Raw genomic sequence first — 21,702 nt, forward strand, 5'->3', positions numbered from 1 at the left:
GTGTTCAGGAAGGTTTCTTGACACAATATGCAGATAAGCCTACAAGAGGCGAGGCTGTACTTGATCTGGTATTGGGAAATGAACCTGGTCAGGTGTCAGGTCTCTCAGTGGGAGAGCATTTTGGAGATAGTGATCACAATTCTATCTCCTTTACCATAGAATTGGAGAGGGATAGGAGCAGACAAGTTAGGGAAATGATCAATTGGAGTAAGGGGAAATATGAGGCTATCAGGAAGGAATTTGGAAGCATAAATTGGAAACAAATGTTCTCCGGGAAATGTAGGGAAGAAATGTGGCAAATGTTCAGGGGATATTTCAATGGAATTCTGCATAGGTATGTTCCAGTGAGACAGGGAAAGGATGGTAGGGTACAGGAACCATGGTGTGCAAAGGCTGTTATAAATCTAGTCAAGGAGAAAAGAAGAAAAGAAAAAAGGTTCAAAAAACTAGGTAATGATAGAGATCTAGAAGATTATAAGGCTAGCAGGAAGGAGCTTAAGAATGAAATTAGGAGAGCCAGAAGGGACCATGAGAAGGCCTTGGCGTGCAGGATTAAGCAAAACCCCAAGGTAATCCACAAGTATGTGAAGAGCAAGAGGATAAGGTGTGAGAGAATAGGACCAATCAGGTATGACAGTGGAAAAGTGTGTATGGAATTGGAGGAGATAGCAGAGATACTTAATGATCACTTTGCTTCAGTATTCACTACAGAAAAAGATCTTAGCGATTGTAGGGATGACTTGCAGCAGACTGAAAAGCTTGAGCATGTAGGTATTAAGGAAAAGGATGTGCTGGGGCTTTTGGAAAGCATCAAGTTGGATAAGTCACCGGGACCAGATGGGATGTACCCCAGGCTAATGTGGGAAGTGAGGGAGGAGATTGCTGAGCCTCTGGCGATGATCTTTGCTTCATCAATGAGGACAGGAGAGGTTCCAGAGGACTGGAGGGTTGCGGATGTTGTTCCCTTATTCAAGAAAAGGAGTAGAGATAGCCCAGAAAATTATAGGCCAGTGAGTCTTACTTCAGTGGTTAACAAGTTGATGGAGAAGATCCTGAGAGGCAAGATTTATGAACATTTGGAGAGGCATAATATGATTAGGAATAGTCAGCGTGGTTTTTTCAAAGGCAGGTCGTGCCTTACGAGCCTGATTGAATTTTGTGAGGATGTGACTAAGCACATTGATAAAGGTAGAGTAGTAGATGTGGTGTATATGGATTTCAGCAAGGAATTTGATAAGGTACCCCATGCAAGGCTTATTGAGAAAGTAAGGAGGCATGAGATCCAAGGGGACATTGCTTTGTGGATCTAGTACTGGCTTGCCCACAGGAGGCAAAGAGTGGTTGTAGACGGGTCATATTCTGCATGGAAGTTGGTGACCAGTGGTGTGCCTCAGGGATCTGTTCTGGGACCCTTACTCCTTGTGATTTTTATAAATGACCTGGATGAGGAAGTGGAGGGATGGGTTAGTAAATTTGCTGATGACACAAGGGTTGGGGGTATTGTGGATAGTGTGGAGGGCTGTCAGAGGTTACAGCGTGACATTGATAGGATAGAGAACTGGGCTCAGAGGTGGCAGATGGAGTTCAACCCAGATAAGTGTGAGGTGGTTCATTTTGGTATGTCAAGTATCATGGCAGAATATAGCATTAATAGTAAGACTCTTGCAGTGTGGAGGATCAGAGGGATCTTGGGGTCCGAGTCCATAGGACACTCAAAGCAGCTGTGCAGGTTGACTCTGTGGTTAAGAAGGCATACAGTGCATTGGCCTTCATCAACTATGAGATTGATTTTAGGAGCCAAGAGGTAATGTCGCAGCAATATAGAACCCTGGTCAGACACCACTTGGAGTACTGTGCTCAGTTCTGGTCGCCTCACTGCAGGAAGGATGTGGAAACCTTAGAAAAGGCACAGAGTTGATTTACAAGGATGTTGCCTGGATTGGGGAGCATGCCTGATGAGAATAGGTTGAGTAAATAGTTTTAAGGTGCTTGGAAGCAGGTACAGAGGAGATGCCAGGGGTAAGTTTTTTTATGCAGAGAGTGGTGAGTGCATGGAATGGGCTGCTGGCGGCAGTGGTGGAGGTGAAAACGATAGGGTATTTTAAGAGACTCCTGGATAGGTACATGGAGCTTAGAAAAATAGAGGGCTATGGGTAAGCCTAGGTAGTTTTAAGGTAAGGACATATTCGGCACAGCTTTGTGGGCCGAAAGGCCTGTATTGTGCTGTATTTTTTCTATGTTTCTGTGTTTTCTGGCAACACCTAATACATGTAAATGTATATCACGAATAAAGTTGATCCTTAAACCTTGACCCTCTGCATTGATAAGATATTCTTCAGGACATCTCCACCTAAACCTGTAAATTTTCTCTGTTCTCTTTCAACCTTATCTACACCTTTTCAGTAGGTTAGTGACCAAAACTGCACACAGCGCTCCAAATTAGGCCTCACCAATGTCTTATACAACTTCAACATAACATCCCATCTCCTTGCGAGCTTTTGGGAATATTTGAGAATTTCTTGTACAAAACAGTTCAAAATGAGGAAGGAACATGTGAGATGGCATTGAGTTCCATTGAACTGGAGGCACCCAGATCTTGGGTGGCTCCAGTGATATCTCAAATCATTATTGATTTCCGACAGTTATCAATAACCTTAAATTGTCCTTGGGAAGGTGGTAGTGAGCTCCCTTTAATTGTAGAAGTCTTACTTCTGAAGGTGTTTCCTCATAGGGAGCTCCAGAATTAGCAGCAACACGGAACAATTTCTAAACCAGTATGGTGTTGTACACTATAGTTGAGATTGACTCTTCAAGTACAACTTGGAAAAGTGTTGGCATATTAAGAAGAGCGGAATAGTGTTGCTAAGATATGGTTGCCAGCTTTTAGAGAAAAGTTAACTCTAAATGAGGCTAAAATTTCAACTTGTCCAGCACTATGTAAATTTTATATATCTTCCCCCTGCCTTGGCAACAGTTACTGTACAACATATGGCTTCTGCGTCTTGGCTTCAGGGCAGGTCAGATTATCTGCTAGGCAATTGGAACACGTTATGCATATTTGCTCGGACTGACATTAAGTTATAGGCAGTAGTCCAATAAACCACAGTCACACTTTTAATTCCATTGTTTTTTTAGCAATAATTGGAAGGTAATTGCACTTAAAAGATTCTTCCAATTTAATTACCCGATTCCCATAATAAATCAGTGCAATCCAGATAACAGTCTGACAGTAACGACATAGGATGTGACTAATTATACACAGCAAAATTAATCTGTTTTATCATCCTAGAAAGTGGAAGCATTCGTATTAATTTTAACCCAGCACTATATCTGGAAGTGAAATAGTGTTTGGGTCAGGAGACCAATAATCTTTTATCCCACCAAGCTTCAAAACCCATTTTATACACATTCTCACAGAGGACAAGGCCAGGATTCATTGCCCATCCTTAACCACACTTGATAAGGTGTTGGTGGCGTGAACTGCCATAGATGATAAACACAAGAGATTCTGCAGATGCAGCAAACGGGTAATTAAATTGGAAATGCTGGAGGAACAGGCTGCTCCTGAGGAGGGGAAAAGGGTTGATGTTTCAGGCCGAGACCTTTCATCACGACTGGAAAGGAAGAGGGTCGAAGTCAGAATAAGACACCGGGGGAGCGGAAGAAGTACAGCACTCTGCAAAAACCTGACACACATATTTATAGCTAGGGTGCCTAAGACTTTTGCACAGTATTGTAGTAATTTTATGTATTGCACTCTACTGCTACCACAAATAAAACAAAAACAGCTTTCATGATATATGTGAGTGATGATAAATCTGATTCTGATTGGGTCTCTATTGTGGACTGAGAGTGGGAAGTGGACAGGGTGTGGGGAATCGTAGCTGGGAGAGGGAAGCACCAGAGAAACATTTTGTAATGATCAATAAACCAATTGTTTGGAATCAAATTACCTTGTCTGGTGTCTCAGAGCTGGGTGTGTTTGCACCTGTGCCTCCCCCCCCCACCCCTAGCGCTCCTCTGCCACCTATCTGCACCCTTCCCAACCACCACCACTCCCAACATCCTTTGCTCCCTCCAGATTTACAAACTCATTTTCTGCTACACATTCATCAAAGTTGCTGGTTAACACAGCAGGCCAGGCAGCATCTCTAGGAAGAGGTACAGTTGACATTTAGGGCCGAAACCCTTCGTCAGGACTCGGCCTGAAACCTTGACTGTACCTCTTCCTAGAGATGCTGCCTGGCCTGCTGCGTTCACCAGCAACTTTGATGTGTGTTGCTTGAATTTCCAGCATCTGCAGAATTCCTCGTGTTTACATTCTGCTCCACATTGAAAGGTACAGTACTGTACAAAGGTGGTAGGCACCCTAGTTATATCTACATATATGTGTGTGCCTAAGACTTGCACAGTACTGTGCAATCTGGCAAGTGTTAGATGAAACCATGTGAGAGGGAAGGTGGGGGAATGGAATGATGTAAGAAGCTGGGTGGTGATAGGTTGAAAGGGTAAAGGGCTGTAGAAGAAGGAATCTGATAGGAGAGGAGGGTGGACCATGGGAGACAGGGAAGGAGGAGAGGCATCAGAGGGATTTGATGGGCAGATGAGGGGAAGGGGTAAGAGATGATCCAGAATAGATAGAGAAGTGCAGAGTGGGGGCAAAGAAATTATTGAAAGTTAGTAAAATCAATGTTCATGCCGTGAGATTGGAACCTATCCAGATGGAATATGAGGTGTTGTTCCTCCAACCTGAGAACATCTTCCTCTTGGCAGTAGAGGAGGCCATGGACCGACATGTCGGAATGGGAATGGGGAGTGGAATTAAAATGGGTGGTCACAGGGAAATCCCACCTTTTGTGGTGGAGGAAGTGAAGGTTTTTGATGGAGCAGGACCCAAATCAATGTTGGGTCTCACCAATGTAGGGGCAGGGAGGCAGCACAAGGAAAGCCAGACACAGTAGATAAACTCCACAGACTCACAAGCAAATTTTCGCCTCACCTGGTGCACTGTTTAGGGCCCTGAATGATGACGAGGGAGGGGGTATAGGGGCAGATGTAACACTTGTCCTGCTGACAAGTAATGTGGTGGAGGCCAAGTCATTGGATGTATTTAAAACAGAGGTTGACTAGTAATGGCATCAGAAGGTAAAGGAGAATGGAGATTAAAGGAAAAATAAATCAGCTAAGCGGTAGAAATATGTCTCTGCCAAAGGAGATATATAACGCACCTTCCTTCTGCTAGCTTGCAAGGTCACCCTTGGGCATAGTGTAGCACCTGCTGAGTGCCCCCCCCCCCCCCACAACCAGTCAGGGTCACATGAAGCCATGGGAGCAGGAGGTGGATGGTCATGTGAGCAGCTGATGCACATCACAAGTCCTGGTTATGTGACCACTGACACGAGGCGGATCATCTCTGAAAAGTATTGATAACAGCTGGGGTCACCCATCGTGTAGAGACTCCGCCCAGAAGAAGGCAATGGCAAACCACTTCTGTAGAAGAATTTGCCAGGAATAATCATGATCATGGAAAGACCATGATCGACCACATTATGCAGCATGGCACATAAAGAACAAGCAAAGATTGAATGGTGAAGAAGACTCAATAACCCAATAGCCTAATTCTCCTCCAATGCTTGAATTTTGAGGTGGGTGCTGGATGAGTTATCAATCAAGTAAGCTGCTTTGTCCTGTCAGGTGTTGAGTTGCTTGAGAGCTGTAGGAGCCACACCCATGAAGGCAAGCAGTGCAGTCCTGTACATTGGACTGTGCATTGCAGATGGTGGAAAAGACTTTGCCAAACCCATCGCCTGTGAGAACAGGGCTTGAAAGACCAGAAGCCAGATGCTAACAACTGAGAAATACAGAAGAAGCCAAATGAAACTTAACAGATTTGCGGAATAACTGAACAGAGGAAGCAATATTGGTTGATTTAAGACACAATTAGACAAACCCACAGAGGAAGAAGGCTTGAGGGATATGCTGGCTGGCTCAAAATGATCCATCAAAAGAAATGGGATTTTCGGGCCTTATTACTGTTATCTGCTTTGTCAATGCTGCTCATAATTTTGAACACCTCTATAAAATGTCTCAATAACATGCTCTGCTGTAAAATTGTTAAGTATATTATCTCTAGAAAAAGCTAAATTAATTTAGTACCAATGTGTTCGAAAATATCATTTATAAACACAAGAGAATCAGCAGGTGCTGGAAATTCTCAGGAACACATATAATGTGCTGGAGGAACTCAGCAAGTTAGGCAGCATCTATAGGGGAATGAATAATCAATGGTTTAGGGAAGGACTGGAAAAGAAAGGGGGAAGAGGCCAGAATAAAAAGATGGGGTAGGGGACACTGGTGAGGCCTCATTTGGAGTATCGTGAGCCGTTTTGGACCCCTTATCTAAGAAAAGATATACTGACACTGGAGAGGATTCAAAGGAGGTTCACAAAAATTGATTGGTCAGGGCATGAAGGGATCCAGGGAGAAGGCAGGAGATTGGGGCTGAGAGGGAAAATGAATTAGCCATGATGAAATGGCCGACCCAACTCAATGGGCCAAATGGCCTAATTCTGCTCCTATATCAGCTCCTGTTATGGATGTGCAAAGGATGTTTCCTATGATGGGGGAGTCTAGGACAAGAGGGCACAGCCTCAAGATAGAGGGGCATCCATTTAAAACAGAGGTGTGGAGAAATTTCTTCAGTCAGAGGGTGGAACTTATTAACACAAGCAGCTGTGGAGGCCAGGTCATTGGGTGTATTTAAGGCAGAGATTGACAGCCCGATAGAAGGCTAAGGAGTGGGACTGAGGAGGGAAAAAAAGGATCAGCCATGATTGAATGGCGGAGCGGACTCGATGGGCCAAATATCCTAATTCTGTTCATTTGTTTTATGGTCTTATGGGAAGGAATATAAGTTGGCAATTGATAAGTGCAACCAGGTGAGGGAAGAGGGGGGATAAGGTGCGAAGCTGGGATGTGATTGGTGGAAAAGGTAAAGGGCTGGAGAAGAAGGAATCGGACTGCAGAGGAGAGTGGACTATGGTAGAAAGGGAAGGAGAGGAAGCACTGGAGTGAGGTGATGGACAGGTGAGGAGAAGAGAATGGGTGAGAAGGGAGCCAGAACGGCGAATGGAAAAAGAAAGAAGGAGGGAGGGTGAGAAATTACCCGAATGTTAGTGAAATTGATAACCATGCCACCATGTTGGAGGCCACCCAGACAGAATTTGAGGTGTTGCTCCTCCAATCTGAGATTGGCCTCGTCGTGGCAGTAGAGAAGGCCTTGGACTAATTCGTTGGAAAGGGAATCAGAAGTCAAATTGAAATGTGTGGGCTGGAAGTCCCTTCCAGGAAACCAATGTTTTTTTGTGTGTCTCATAAGATTTTTTTCTGTAGGTAAAAAGTTGCTTTTCCTCACTGTCCAGTGGTGGCAGAGTGGTAGCGTTATGCTACAGACGACACGCGTTCAATTCCCACTGCCGCCTATAAGGAGTTTGTACATTCTCCCCGTGACTACGTTGGTTTCCTCCGGGTGCTCAATTTTCCTCCCACAGTCCAAAGATGTGCCATTTGTAGATTAATTGGTCATTGCAAACTGGGTGATTGCGGGGTGACAAGGCTCGTAGGTCTGGAAGGACCTACTCCTCACTGAATCTCAGTAAGAAATAGAACTGAGGCATAATTCCACATGGCACACCCTGGCATGGAGACCGGAGGATGTGTACCAGTGGAATGTATTGACTTGTATTGCATTATTGATGTGACTGCTGTAACATTTTGACATGAATAAGCACATGAGAAATGGCATGAACATTCATCAGGGGATGTATTAGGAGCTTGTCCCAGGCTGTTACAGCTCTTTTTCAGCTACCGTCAGGTGTCTTACAATGTCCCAGTTCCACAAAGCAGATCAATGTCAAGGGTTAGCTTTTACTTGTCACACGCACATTGAAACATCGAAACATGCAGTGCAATGTGTCCTTTTTACATCAACGGCCAACGCAGTCCAAGGATGTGCTGGGGGTGAAGCTCGCAAGTGCCACCTCACTTCCAGCGCCAACATAGTGCACCCACAACTTGCAAACTCTAAGGCAAGTCAAGTCAAGTCACTGTTTATTGTCATTTTGACCATAACTGGTCATTTAAGCTTTCATAAGTCGAGGGGTAGAATTTAAGAGTCATGATGTAATGATGCAGCTCTATAAAACTCTGGTTAGGCCACACTTGGAGTACTGTGTCCAGTTCTGGTCACCTCACTATAGGAAGGATGTGGAAGCATTGGAAAAGGTACAGAGGAGATTTACCAGGATGCTGCCTGGTTTAGAGAGTATGCATTATTATCAGAGATTAAGGGAGCTAGGGCTTTACTCTTTGGAGAGAAGGAGGGTGTGAGGAGACATGATAGAGGTGTACAAGATAATAAGAGGAATAGATAGAGTGGATAGCCAGCGCCTCTTCTCCAGGGCACCACTGCTCAATACAAGAGGACATGGCTTTAAGGTAAATGGTGGGAAGTTCAAGGGGGATATTAGAGGAAGGTTTTTTACTCAGAGAGTGGTCGGTGCGTGGAATGCACTGCCTGAGTCAGTGGTGGAGGCAGATACACTCGTGAAGTTTAAGAGACTACTAGACAGGCATATGGAGGAATTTAAGGTGGGGGGTTATATGGGAGGCAGGGTTTGAGGGTCAGCACAACATTGTGGGCCAAAGAGCCTGTACTGTGCTGTACTATTCTATGTTCTATGTTCCATGTTCTATAACTGCTGGTACAATACACAGTAAAAACGAGACAACGTTTTTCAGGGACCATGGTGCTACATGAACAATACAAAAACTACACTGAACTACGTAAAAAACAACACAAAACTACGCTAGACTACAGATCTACCCAGGACTGCATAAAGTGCACAAAACAGTGCAGGCATTACAATAAATAATAGACAAAACAATATGCACAGTGGAGGGCTGTAGGTTGGTGTCAAGCCAGGCTCTGGGTATTGAGGAGTCTGATGACTTGGGGGAAGAAACTGTTACATAGTCTGGTCGTGAGAGCCCGAATGCTTCGGTGCCTTTTGCCAGATGGCAGGAGGGAGAAGAGTTTGTATGAGGGGTGCGTGGGGTCCATTCTCTAACCCATACTTCTTTCAAATGCTGGAGCAAACCAGAGTACCCGGAGGAAACGCACATGGTCACAAGAGAGAACATCCAATGTTTAAGAGAAGTTTGCATACGTACGTGGTTGAGACAGGTATGGAGGGCGATGGTCCAGTGAAGGTTAATGTGACTGGGCACTTTAAATGGTTCAGAATTAGATTTATTATCACTGGCATGTGTCGTGAAATTTGTTAACTTAGCAGCAGCAGTTCAATGGGCCGTATATCAGTGATTTAGATGGTGGAATAGATGGCTTTGATGCCAAGTTTGCAGATGATATGAAGACTGGTAGAGGGGCAGGTAGTGTTGAGAGAACTGGAAGGCTGCAGAAGGATTTAGACAGATTAGAAGAATGGGCAAGAAAGTGGCAAATGAAATACAATATTTGAAAATGCATGGCCATGCACTTTGGTAGTAGAAATAAATGTGCGGACTATTTTCTAAACAGGGTGAAAATACAGGAATCTGAGATGCAAAGGGACTTGGGAGTCCTTGTGCAGAACACCCTGAAGTTTAACTTGTAGGATGAGTCGGTGGTGAGGAAGGTGAATGCCATGTTAGCATTCATTTCCAGAGGTCTAGAATACAAGAGCAAGGAAGTGATGCTGAGGTGTAAAAAGACACTGATGAGGCCTCACCTTGAGAATTGTGAACAGTTTTGGGTCCCTCATCTTAGAAAAGATGAGCTGGCATAGGAGAGGGTCAGAAGAGGTTCACAAGGATGATTCCAGGAATGAAAAGGTTATCCTACGAGGAACATTTGATGGCTCGGGTCTGTACTCGCTGGAATTCAGAAGGATGAGGGGGGATCACATTGAAACCTTTCAAATGTTGAAAGGCCTCGACAGAGTAGAAGTGGAAAGGATGTTCCCATGGTGGGAGAGTCTAGGACAAGAGGGCACAGCCTCAGGATAGAGGCGGGCCCTTATAAAAAAAGAAATGCAGAGAAATTTCTTTAGCCAAAAGGTGATGAATTTGTGGAATTTGTTGCCACATGAAGCTGTGGAGGCCCGGTTATTTGTTCGGTGTATTTAAGGCAGAGATTGATAGATTTTTGATTGGACATGGCATCAAAGGTTACAAGGAGAATGCCAGGAACTGGGTTTGAGGAGGAGAGAAAAAAAGGTTCAGCCATGATTGAATGGCGGAGCAGACTTGATAGGCCAGGTAGCCTAATTCTGCTCCTATGTCTTATGATCTTATTGTAACAGTGAGAAAAGGGCCTGCCCTGGGATCTGGAGGTCCTTAGTAATGGACACTGCTTTTCTGAGACACCACTCCTTGAAGATGTCCCGGGTATTTTGTAGGCTAATACCCAAGATGGAGCTGACTAAAGTTCGGCACTGACTAGGTGGGCTGAAGGGCCTGTTTATGCACAGCAGGCTTCTATAATGCTATGACTATTTCCTTGTTTCCCCAAGCTCTCAATTACAATGCTTTCTGCCTTTGGTGTTTTCAATGTAACGTTTTGTTTGATGTCACTCCCAGAGAGCGCTTTGTGATACTGCAGAAGGTCCACACAAATGTAACTTCGGTGTTGTGTTCACTTGTAGCTTTAGAGGAAATCTTTAAGAGGCGGAGTCTCCAGAAAGCAGCATCCATCGTTAAAGATCCTCACTATCCGAGACGTACCCTCTTCTTACTACCATAGGGGCAGAGGTAGAGGGTCATGAAGACACCCAATCAATATTTTAAGAGCAGCTTCGTCCCTGCTGCCATCAGATTTCCAAGCAGACAGTGAACCCATGAACTCTGCCTTGTTATTTGTCTTTTACACTACTGTATTTTACACCAATTTGTATGTCTCTCGCTGAGCTGCTGCTGCAAAACACACTTCATGACATATGTCAGTAATAATAAACCTGATTCCGATTCTGTTTCTGATTTCTGATTTCTGATTTTAAATATTGTGCCTTTTCCCTTCCTGGTCTGAGTTAGATATTTATAGGCATCCGTTAGTCTCATGAGACCATGGATTTGTGCTTTGGACGGTTTCCAGGATGCAGGCCTGGGCAAGGTTGTGTGGAAGACCAGCAGTTGCCCATGCTGCAAGTCTCCCCTCTCCACGCCATCGATGTTGTCCAAGGGAAGGGCACTAGGGCCGATACAGCTTGGCACCGGTGTCATCGCAGAGCACTGCGTGGTTAAGTGCCTTGCTGAAGGACACACACGCTGCCTCAGCCGAGGCTCGAACTGGCGACCTTCAAATCACTAGACGAACACCTTAACCACTTGGCCACGCACCAACACTGAGTTAGATAACCTTCTCACTTCCAATTGCTGTACTTGGACTGCAGCATTGCAATAAAAATCATTATTTTTACTTGTCTTATCTGGTCCTGTGGTAGAAGGCAAAACAGCAATGAAAGATGATTAATAAGACTTGTTCCTGACTTTTTTAAGAATAAATTTTATCTGCAAGTTCTTTTGGCCTTGACTACATGTTTACAAAGGATACTGATTAGATTGGGCTCAATATTCTTTCTGTCATTCACAATTGCAGGCTTAGAATGATTGATTCAATACGGGCTTCTCCTCAGATCCACACTTTGTTCTGCTGACGTCAAGCTGTCAAACAAGAATCTGTAAATCCTTTATTGCCAAAACTAAGCTGATTTGCACATGATTTCTTGTGTTTTGAATATATACGGCAGAGAAAGGCAAAGTTTCTCACGGTATAAAAGAAATGTGGACAGTGCTGAGAAGGAGATGAAGGAGTCGAAGGAAACAGAGGTAGAGTGAAGATCGCAGGCTTCGAGCTATCCGGGAACAGCCCATGAACGAGAAGGGTAAACTCTAATGCTTACCCAAACCCAAAGGATTGGGATAATCAGTGGCACACTGTGCATTGTGGAGACGTACCTGTCCTTCGTATGATCCATGGGTGTGGAGTTCGTGACGGTCACTTTGTGAAATCGCTCTTCATGGACTTTGGAACAATATTCCTCGGCTGGGATCTTCGGTATCCGTTTCTTAGTCCGCTAGCTGTGGAATCTTTGGAATTCATCTTGATTGCCTCGGCGCTGCACTGTGGATCCACAAGTTTCTTCTCTCACCTATTTCGTGAATTACTGGGACTCTCTGAACTGCCACTTTAAGACTGTGCTTGAGTAAGATTTGTTAAAAATGTAAGGGAGCTATAGACACATAACACTGTTAACTTCTGTTTCAGAAAGTAGTTTATTTACTTTTCTATATTTGTGAGTAGATGTAAATAAATATAGTGTTTTTTTTATATATTAAAACCCGACTCAATTTGTCATTTCTTGCTGCTGGTACGTTACGCAATCGTAATATAAATTGGGGGCTTGCCTGGGATATGAACAAAGTTGGAGCTTATTGATTGGTTGATTATTGATCCGATTGACTTGTGTGGGGAAACCAGCAGCAATGGATATTGGGGCATTTCTGGCATTGCCAGATCCTAATACATTAGGGGATGCCAGAAATGACGATTTGTTGGCCATTGCTAAGGAGCTGGGACTTACTGCGGTTAATCCGGAAATGAATAAGTTACAGATTCAGAGGATAACAGCTGATCACTATACTTCTTTGAGGAAGTTTGAAGAGGGGGTGTTAAAAGGGTTTCCTGAAAGTAAACTCAGTGATCTTGAGTTCCAGTACAAGTTGGAAAAATTAAAGATGGAGGCTGAGGATAGGCAAAGACTGCAACAGCTCAAGTTTGAGTTACGAAAAAAACAGCTTGAGGCTGAGGAAGTAGAAAAACAGAGGTAGTTTGCAGCTGAAGAAGCAGAAAAACAGAGGGAGGAAGCAGAATGGCAAAGGAGGCTTGAGTTTGAGAAGATAGAGAAGCTGCAGCAAAGGAGTCTAACGTTTGACTCTGGTGGTAAGCTTGTTGCCAGTTGGGAATTTAAACTGGTCCCTCCATTTGATGAAACTAAGGTTGATACATACTTCCAGTATTTTGAGAAAGTGGCTCAGAGCCTTTATTGGCTGGAAGGAAGCTGGCCTCTCTTGTTACAGAGTGTATTTATAGGTAAGGCTCAGCAGGCTTATTCTGCCCTATCAATTGAAGATGCAGCTAAGTATGAGATTGTGAAATGGGCTGTACTTAAAGCCCATGAACTGGTTCTAGAAGCCTGTAGGCAAAGGTTTAGGAGTTTGAGGAAATCTGTGAACCAGACTTATGTGGAATTTGCTTATGAGAAGTTTGTGCGTTTTGACCACTGGTGCACATCTAAATATGTGGATGGTGATTTTGACAACTTGAAAGAGTTGGCTTTAATTGAAGAATTTAAGAGGTGTGTCCCTAATGACATAAAGGCATATTTAGATGAGAAGGATACCGCCATTTTGCAAGAGTCTGCTAAATTAGCAGATGAGTTTGATTTAACCCACAAGTTTAAGTTTACCCCAAGTAAGATCTTCCAAAAGAGTAGCATGGATAGTCAGGGTAAACCAGAAATTAAATCTGGGTCTAGTGACAAAGGCAAGGATGAAGGGAAACAATTAAAGGAGAAGCCCTCTGGTCCTACTTGTCACTATCGTGGGAAACCTGGTCATGTTGTGGCTAACTGTTTCCTTCTGAAAAAGAAGAAGGAAAAGGAGGCAGTTCCAGATGCCTGTGTTCAAAAGGTTGAAACACCTGTGAACCTACAGGGTTCTGAACATCCTGATGAAGCTCTGTCAAAGGCTAAAACATCTGGTCAGGTTACGAAAGAATTCCTTCATTTTACGTCAGATGGGTTTGTTTCAGTAAAGGAAGGGTCAACCCTGGTACAGGTGAGAATTCGCCGACATACTGTGGCTTCTCAGTCACTTATACTAGACAGTGTTCTAAAGTTTGGTGATGAGACTGCCATTGGTGAGGTAAATCTTATTCGAAGTATTGGGTGTGACATTGTTCCTGTATCACTGCACAAGGTAATTTTGAAGTCAGAGTTAGTTTCAGGACTTGATAAAATAGGACTACAACCCAGTTTACCGGTGGAAGGTATTTCTTTGTTGTTATGGATTGACCTAGCGGGTGGTAAAGTTGTTCCTGCAGTGCAGCTGACAACTAAGCCAATCAATGATGATTCAAAGATAGACCCTAACATTTATCCCTCATGTGCAGTAACTCGAGCTAGGGCTAAGAAACTTGCCAATGCAGATGGTCCTGTGCAGCATGATTTGACTACTCAAGATAGCCCAAATAGGGAATTGGATATTGATGACTTGTCAGGAACTTTTCTGCCTGCATTGTTTCACCAGGATCCAGGTATTTAATCTGATAATAAAGATTTATCTCTGTCTAGGAAGGAGTTTATAGCAGAACAGATCAGAGACCATGAGATTGAAGCTTTAAGAGAAAAAGCTCTCTCAGGTGAGGAGATTGATAAAGTGCCAGTAAGGTTTTATTTCAAAGATGGGGTGTTAATGAGGAAGTGGAGACCACCTGATATTCCTGCAAGTGAGGAATGGGCAATTGTTCATCAGCTTGTAGTTCCAAAAGCCTATAGGAATGAGAGTTTAACTTTGGCCCATAGTAAACCCTTGGGTGGCCATCTAGGTGTGAAGGAAACTGTGAACAATTCTTCTGGCCTAGTTTGAGGAAGGATGTTGCAACATTTTGCAGGACTTGTCACACTTGTCAGGTTGTGGGTAAACCTCATCAGGTCACTCCAGTGGCCACACTGCAGCCTATTCCTATATTTGTTGAACCCTTTTCTAAAGTTATTGTGGATTGAGTTGTCCCAATGCCAAAGATTAAAGCTGGTCAGCAGTATTTGCTAACTATCATATGTACAGCATCTAGATTTCCAGAAGCAATACCTCTCAGAAATATAAAAGCCAAAACTGTGTTGAAAGCTGTCGTAAAGTTTTTTCTTTATTTGGTTTGCCTAAAGAAATCCAGTCTGATCAAGGAAGTAATTTTATGTCAGGATTATTCCAGCAGGTAGTTTACAGATTGGGAGCCAAACAGATTATGTCATCTGTGTATCATCCAGAATCCCAAGGAGCCTTAGAGAGATTTCATTCTACCCTCAAAACCATGATTAGGACATTCTGTACTGAAAATGAGAAGGTTTGGGATGAGAGGGTTCATTTACTTTTATTTGCAGTAAGGGAGTCAGTACAAGAGTCTCTAGGCTTTAGTCCCTTTGAACTTGTGTTTGGTCACCAGGTCCGAGGACCTTTGGCATTGTTAAAAGAACAGTGGGTTAACAATGACCTGCATGTTAATTTGCCAGATTATGTTCTGAAGTTCAAGGACAAATTACAAAGGGCTTGCAACCTAGCAAAGGAAAATTTAAAATCACCCCAGGAAAGAATGAAAACTTGGCATGATAAACAAGCCAGAATGAAGTCATTCAAACCAGGAGATAAAGTGCTTGTTTTGTTTCCTGTACAAACAGACCCTCTACAAACTAAGTTTCATGGTCCCTATGAAGTTGTGGCTAAAGTTAATAATGTGGACAATGTAGTCGAAACACCAAATTGATGAAAGCCAAAGCAGTTTTGTCACATAAATATGCTTAAGCTGTATCATGAAAAACAAACTGCAGCTGTGGTGGCTGCTGTAAACAAAGATGGATGTGACCTCTCTAGAAATGTATGAGCTGATCCATCTGAGGTCTATTTTAAAATGAACATTATTCCAGCCAGATTGACAAATTCGACTATTTTGGAAAATATTGATGAGGAACTGGCTCATGTACAGCTACAGCAGCAGCAGAAGATGAAGCAATTAATTATAAAATTTAAGGATTTATTTCCTGATATCCCAAGAAGAACCATAGTGGCTTTACATGATGTAGATGTTGGTAATAACAAGCCTATAATACAACATCCATATTGTACAAATATTGAAAAATGTAAACTTGCTGAACAAGAAATTGAGTATATGTTAGCAAATGATATTATTAGACCTTCTACTTCAGATTACAGTTCATCTTGTGTCATGGTACCCAAACCAGATGGTAGTATCAGATTCTGCATTGATTACTGAAAGGTGAATGTGGTAACAAAAACAAATGCTTATCCAATCCCTAGAGTGGATGATTGTGTAGACAAGGTTGGAAAAGCTAAGTTTCTTACAAAGATTTATCTGTTAAAAGGATATTAGTGTGTTCCATTAACGGATAGAGGTAGAGAAATTTCTGCCTTTGTGACGCCTTCTGGGTAATATGAATACAATATTCTGCAATTTGGAATGAAAAATGCTCCGGGAACATTCCAGAGAATGATTAATTCTGTAATTCAAGGGTTAAAACACACAGATGCCTATATTGATGATTTAGTCACGGGGAATGTCACCTGGGAAGCCCATATCTCTGCAGTGGAAAAGCTGTTTGAAAGACTCTCAAAAGCCAACTTTACAATTAACTTAGCTAAGAGTGAATTTGGCCATACCACTGTGACCTGTCTTGGTTATGTTGTAGGTCAAGGCAAGTTGGCTCCTGTTCAGGCAAAAGTTCAGGCAATTTCTGAGGTTCCCACTCCAGCTGGGAAAAGGGCTCTTAGAGGATTTCTGGGAATGGCCGGATATTATCACAAATTCTGTAATAACTTTGCTGATATTGTTCTTCCATTGACTAACCTCCTGAAGAAGGGTGAAAAGTTTGTTTAAATAGAGCCTGGTCAGGAGGCATTTGATAAATTGAAAGCTATCTTATGTCACCAACCTGTGCTCAGGTCACCTGATTTTGCCAAGCCATTCTCTATAGCTGTGGATGGCAGTGATGAAGCTGCAGGAGCAGTGTTACTACAAAGGGATGACTATGATAATGTTGGCTATCCTGTGGCATACTTCTCAAAGAAACGCAGTGAGCATCAAAGAAATTATTCCACCAGAGAAGGAATTATTATCATTTATTTTGGCTTTGCAGTATTTTGATGTGTATGTTTGAACAGCTCAGAAACCATTTGTGATTTATACAGTTCATAATCCATTGGTGTTATTGAGTAAGTTGAAAAACAAAAATAGAAGGTTGCTGAATTGGAGTTTGTTTTTGCAAGAGTATGATCTCATGATAACTCACATTAAAGGCAAAGATAATATAATTACCGATTGTCTTTCCAGATGTTAAACTTGCAATGTAATTTTAATAATGGAGTGGAATTTAATATTTGTAAATGCTACTGCAATATGTTGTATTAGTTTGTAGTGTGCTGTGTGATAACTATATATGTATTGTTCCACATATTGTAGATTGTAGTTAAAATTTTGCTCTTACAAATCTAAATTTTCTTTTCTTGGGAGAGATGTTATGTGTCCACAGTTTCATTTTCCTGGGAGTCTACAGTTTCGTTTCTGTGAGCATTACCTTATGATGTATGCCAATGGTATAGAAGAAATATGGACAGTGTTGAGAAGGAGATGAAGGAGTCGAAGGAAAGAGAGGGAGAGTGAAGATCGCAGGCTTTGAGCTTTCCGGGAACAGCCCACTATCGAGAAGGGTGAAGTCTAATGCTTACCCAATCCCAAAGGATTGGGTTAATCAGTGGCACACTGTGCATTGTGGAGAGGTGCCTGTCCTTCATATGATCCATGGGTGTGGATTTCATGGGATCTTCGGTATCCGTTTCTTCATTTGCTAGCCATGGAATCTTTGGAATTCATCTTGCTCACCTCGTCGTTGCACTGTGAATCCACAAGTCTCTCCTTTCACCTATTTCATGAATTACTGGGACTTTCTGAACTGCCACTTTAAGAATGTGCTTGAGTAAGATTTGTTAAGAATGGGTTTTAAGTTTGATTGTAAGGGAGCTACAGACGCATAACACTGTTAACTTCTGTTTAAGAAAGTAGCTTATTTAATTTTCTATATTTGTGAGTAGATGTAAATAAATATAGTGTTTTTTATATTAAAACCCAACTCAATTTGTCATCTCTTGCTGCTGGTATGTTACGAAATCGTAACACTGTGCATGCCTGCAAGATAATGAACACCAGGGTTGTATATAGTGACATATACGTACTTTGATAATAAACTTACTTTGTACTTTTTTACATGCTTGTGATTCTGTTCTGTGGCCTTTCTAGTTTAATAATGTCCTTCCCAATGATGGGAAACCAGAACTGTGCATGATACTCCAATTGTGGGCCTCCAAATACTTGCACAGTTGGAAAATGGCATGGCAACTTTTGTACATAGTGCCTTGAGTGTTGAATGTCAGCATGCCAAATGTCTTCTTCACCACCATGTTTAATTGTTTTGCCACTTTCAGAGAAATAGAGACTTACAGCCGATAGAATTAGATTAAATTTATTTACAAATCACGTCAAAACATACAGTGAAATGTGTTGTTTGCATTAACAACCAACACAATCTGTAGACGTGCTGGGGGCAATGTCATCCATTCTGGCACCAACATAACATGCCTACAATATTCAGTAGAACAACAAACCACCAACATACAACAATCAACAGCAAAATAAACCTCTTGTGCACCCCTTCCACTCATAAACTCAAATGGACTTCCAACCCCTGTACAGCTACCTCTGGGCTTCCGACCTCCAGACCATGACCCCAGACTAGCAGCTAATTGGCCTGCGATTTCCAGGCTCACTAATTTCAACTTCCGGATGTGCCATCCTCTGGCTTCAGCCTCCAAACTTGACGAGCTCTGGTCTTCGATCCCTGGTCTTGCCAATCACAGCCCTCTGACCTAATGACCAGCCTAGCAGCCTCGTGCTTCCAATTCTGGAACTAGTTGACCTTTGGAGTCACCAACCCTTGTTCTTACATTAGCAGACCTCTGATTACAGACTTTCATCCTTGCAGGTTGTTAGCCTCTGACCTCGAAATGCTCCAACCTCAACTCTGACCTCCAGCTCCTTCCCCTAACTCGTCATTTACTGCTCTTGACTTCTCACTCCCCTCATCCTTGTCCCTATCCCTAACCTGCTCTCTTAACTTGCCACATTGCCCTGAATGAAATCCCTAAGAACCAACAAACTAAGACTGAGCCACGGACTGGAAAGACTTCACAGCTCGAAGCCAGGCTTGCTAACTGTACCCCTTGGTCTCTCTGTTTTCCAACGGTCTCCAAGCCCCTACCATTTACTGAATTAGTCCTGCCCTGGTTTAACTTATCAAATGAAACAGCTCCCATTTGTTTGAATTTAATTTTATCTGTCAGTATCATCTAAATGACAATACCAACCAAATCACAGCACTGAGAAGCCATCTTACCATTGTTTGCACTCAGTCTTCTGAGGGACCCAACTCTTTCAGACGTACCCCCTGATGTTTACCCACTTCCTCATAAATCCTAACCAAATCCTTGGCAGATGAGATAGCACAGAAAGAAAATGTTGTGGCCCCATTCACTGACACATATTGACAAGGAGATAATTCACTAGTGCTCTTTAAATATGATTTATGATTCAGTTCTGCCCCCTTGTCCCAACAGGGCACTCAAAACTGGAACACTCAGCTTGAATTGTGTTAATAAATGTTTGGATTGCAAGAGTACCTTGATGCTAATTTTTCTTGGCAGTAGAATTTGAAGATAAGAGGAGCACATTGTATATTTTGTTTGGCTCCAGCTGCTCTTTAGTACATCAGGCGTGAAATGAGAAATTAGGGAATTTTCCAAGAATAAAACAAAATGTCTCTGATTTCCCACTGTCAATCCTTCAAAGCCCCATTATTTTCATGAAGTTATGTGTTTGTTTGAAATTACCTTTTCTGTTATCGCTTATCTTGACTAGATTTATGAACAGGTGGAAGTAAGAAACGATGGATGCTCCCAGACTCCAGTGACATTTGCCTTTGGTCGGGCCTCTCAGTAGGGAAACATTGGAAGAGCTCATTCTCGCTCTGAGCACATTGCTGTTATCTGATGTCCATCGGCAGTGTCCATTGAGAGGATGTGCTGGAACCCTCACACTACCCTAAACATTTCATTCCCCAGACAGTTAATCTGATCAACCATTCTAGTTACCCTCCCCCATCTCCTCTACCTATTACCTCTATCACGACACTATACGTTGCATTCCATACCTGTACTTTAACCTCTTAATTTATATTTTATATAATTTTTTATTCTTTATAATAGTTGAATGTGTTTTTTACTATTGCACATCACGCCAGCACACCACAGTAAATTCTGAATATACAGCCTCAGAATAGAGGGTTGTCCATTTAGACCAGAGATGAGGAGGAATTTCTTTAGCCAGAGGATGGCGAATCTGTGCATTTCTTTGCCACAGGTGACTGTGGAGGGCAAGTCATTGGGTATATTTAAAGCAAAGATTGATAGTTTATCGCAAAACACTCTAAATGCTTGAGGAACTCAGCAGGTCAGGCAGCATCTATGGAAAAGAGTAAACAGTCGACATTTCGGGCCAAGACTCTTCTTCAGGTCTGAGGAGGAAGGGGTGAAATGACTGAGTAAAAAGTTGGGGGAGGGGAAAGAAGCCAGCTGGAAGACGATAGATGAAGCCAGGTGGGTTGGAAAGGTCAAGAGCTGGAGAAGAAAGAATCAAATAGGAGAAGAGAATGGATAGTAAGAGACACGGAAAGAGGAGGGTGTCCCGGGGGAAGTAATAGACAGGTGAGAAAAAAAATGAAAGGTCACAGTGAGAAATAGAGGAAGTGGAGTGGGGGAAATCAGATTCTTGATTGGTCATGGCATGAAGGGATACGGGGAGAAGTCAGGAGACGCCAAGAAGATCGATAAGCTCATCAGGAAGGCTGGTTCTTTTCAGGGGGTGGAACTGGATTCCCTGGTGGTTGTGTCTGAGAAGAGGATGCTGCAGAAGCAACAGAGCATTATGGATAATCCCTCTCACCCCCTCCATGACATACTGGACAAACAGGAGTACCTTTAGTAACAGACTGATCTCTCTGAGGGTGCACCACTGAACGTCACAGGAGATCCTTTCTCCCTGTGGCTATTAAAACCCTACAACTCCCTACGTATATAAGTATATGGTTTCATTGCACATCTGTATTTTGCACTATTACATTTTTATGCATATTTTGTATTTTTTTTGTACCTCAGTGCTTACATTTTGTACTTTAAAGTATATATTTCTGACTGAACAACCTTGCAACAATAATTTCCTTTGGGATGAATAAAGTTTTATCTTATCTTATTCATTCCATTATCTTGATGAGTCATAGAAAGCATTGTATCTGGATGTCACGAGCTCTGCAGGTTGCCATAGAACATTGAGCTTCTAGGACTTCTGAGTACCTGTATTTATTAATCGTTATCTTAATGAGAACTGTTATGCCTTTGTGCTTTCTGTTTAATTTTGTCAAGTTAACTGTGACTGGCATTTCTTGAATTATGTAAGATGACTGTTGTTTAGTGCCTCAGCGGAGTTATTGCGTTGGAGAGAATGAATTGTCTAGCGGTGTTGCTCAGTCGTTACTCTGAGGTTCTCTTGGCATTCCAATGTCTAACCTCTTTTTTCCATCTCTTCGTGGGGAATCTGTCACCCTGCGCTCCTGGGTTGAGTCGTGATCCTGCCGTCCTCCGCTCTTGGGCTCAAGTCACTGACAGCATTTCCCGTAACTGAGAGCCTGCAACGCCTGTGCATTTGGGAAAAGGATTTCAGGATGTATATTGTATACATTTCTCTGACATTAA

Source organism: Mobula birostris, chromosome 7 (assembly GCF_030028105.1).
Source record: "Mobula birostris isolate sMobBir1 chromosome 7, sMobBir1.hap1, whole genome shotgun sequence".
NCBI classification, from domain to species: Eukaryota; Metazoa; Chordata; class Chondrichthyes; order Myliobatiformes; family Myliobatidae; genus Mobula; species Mobula birostris.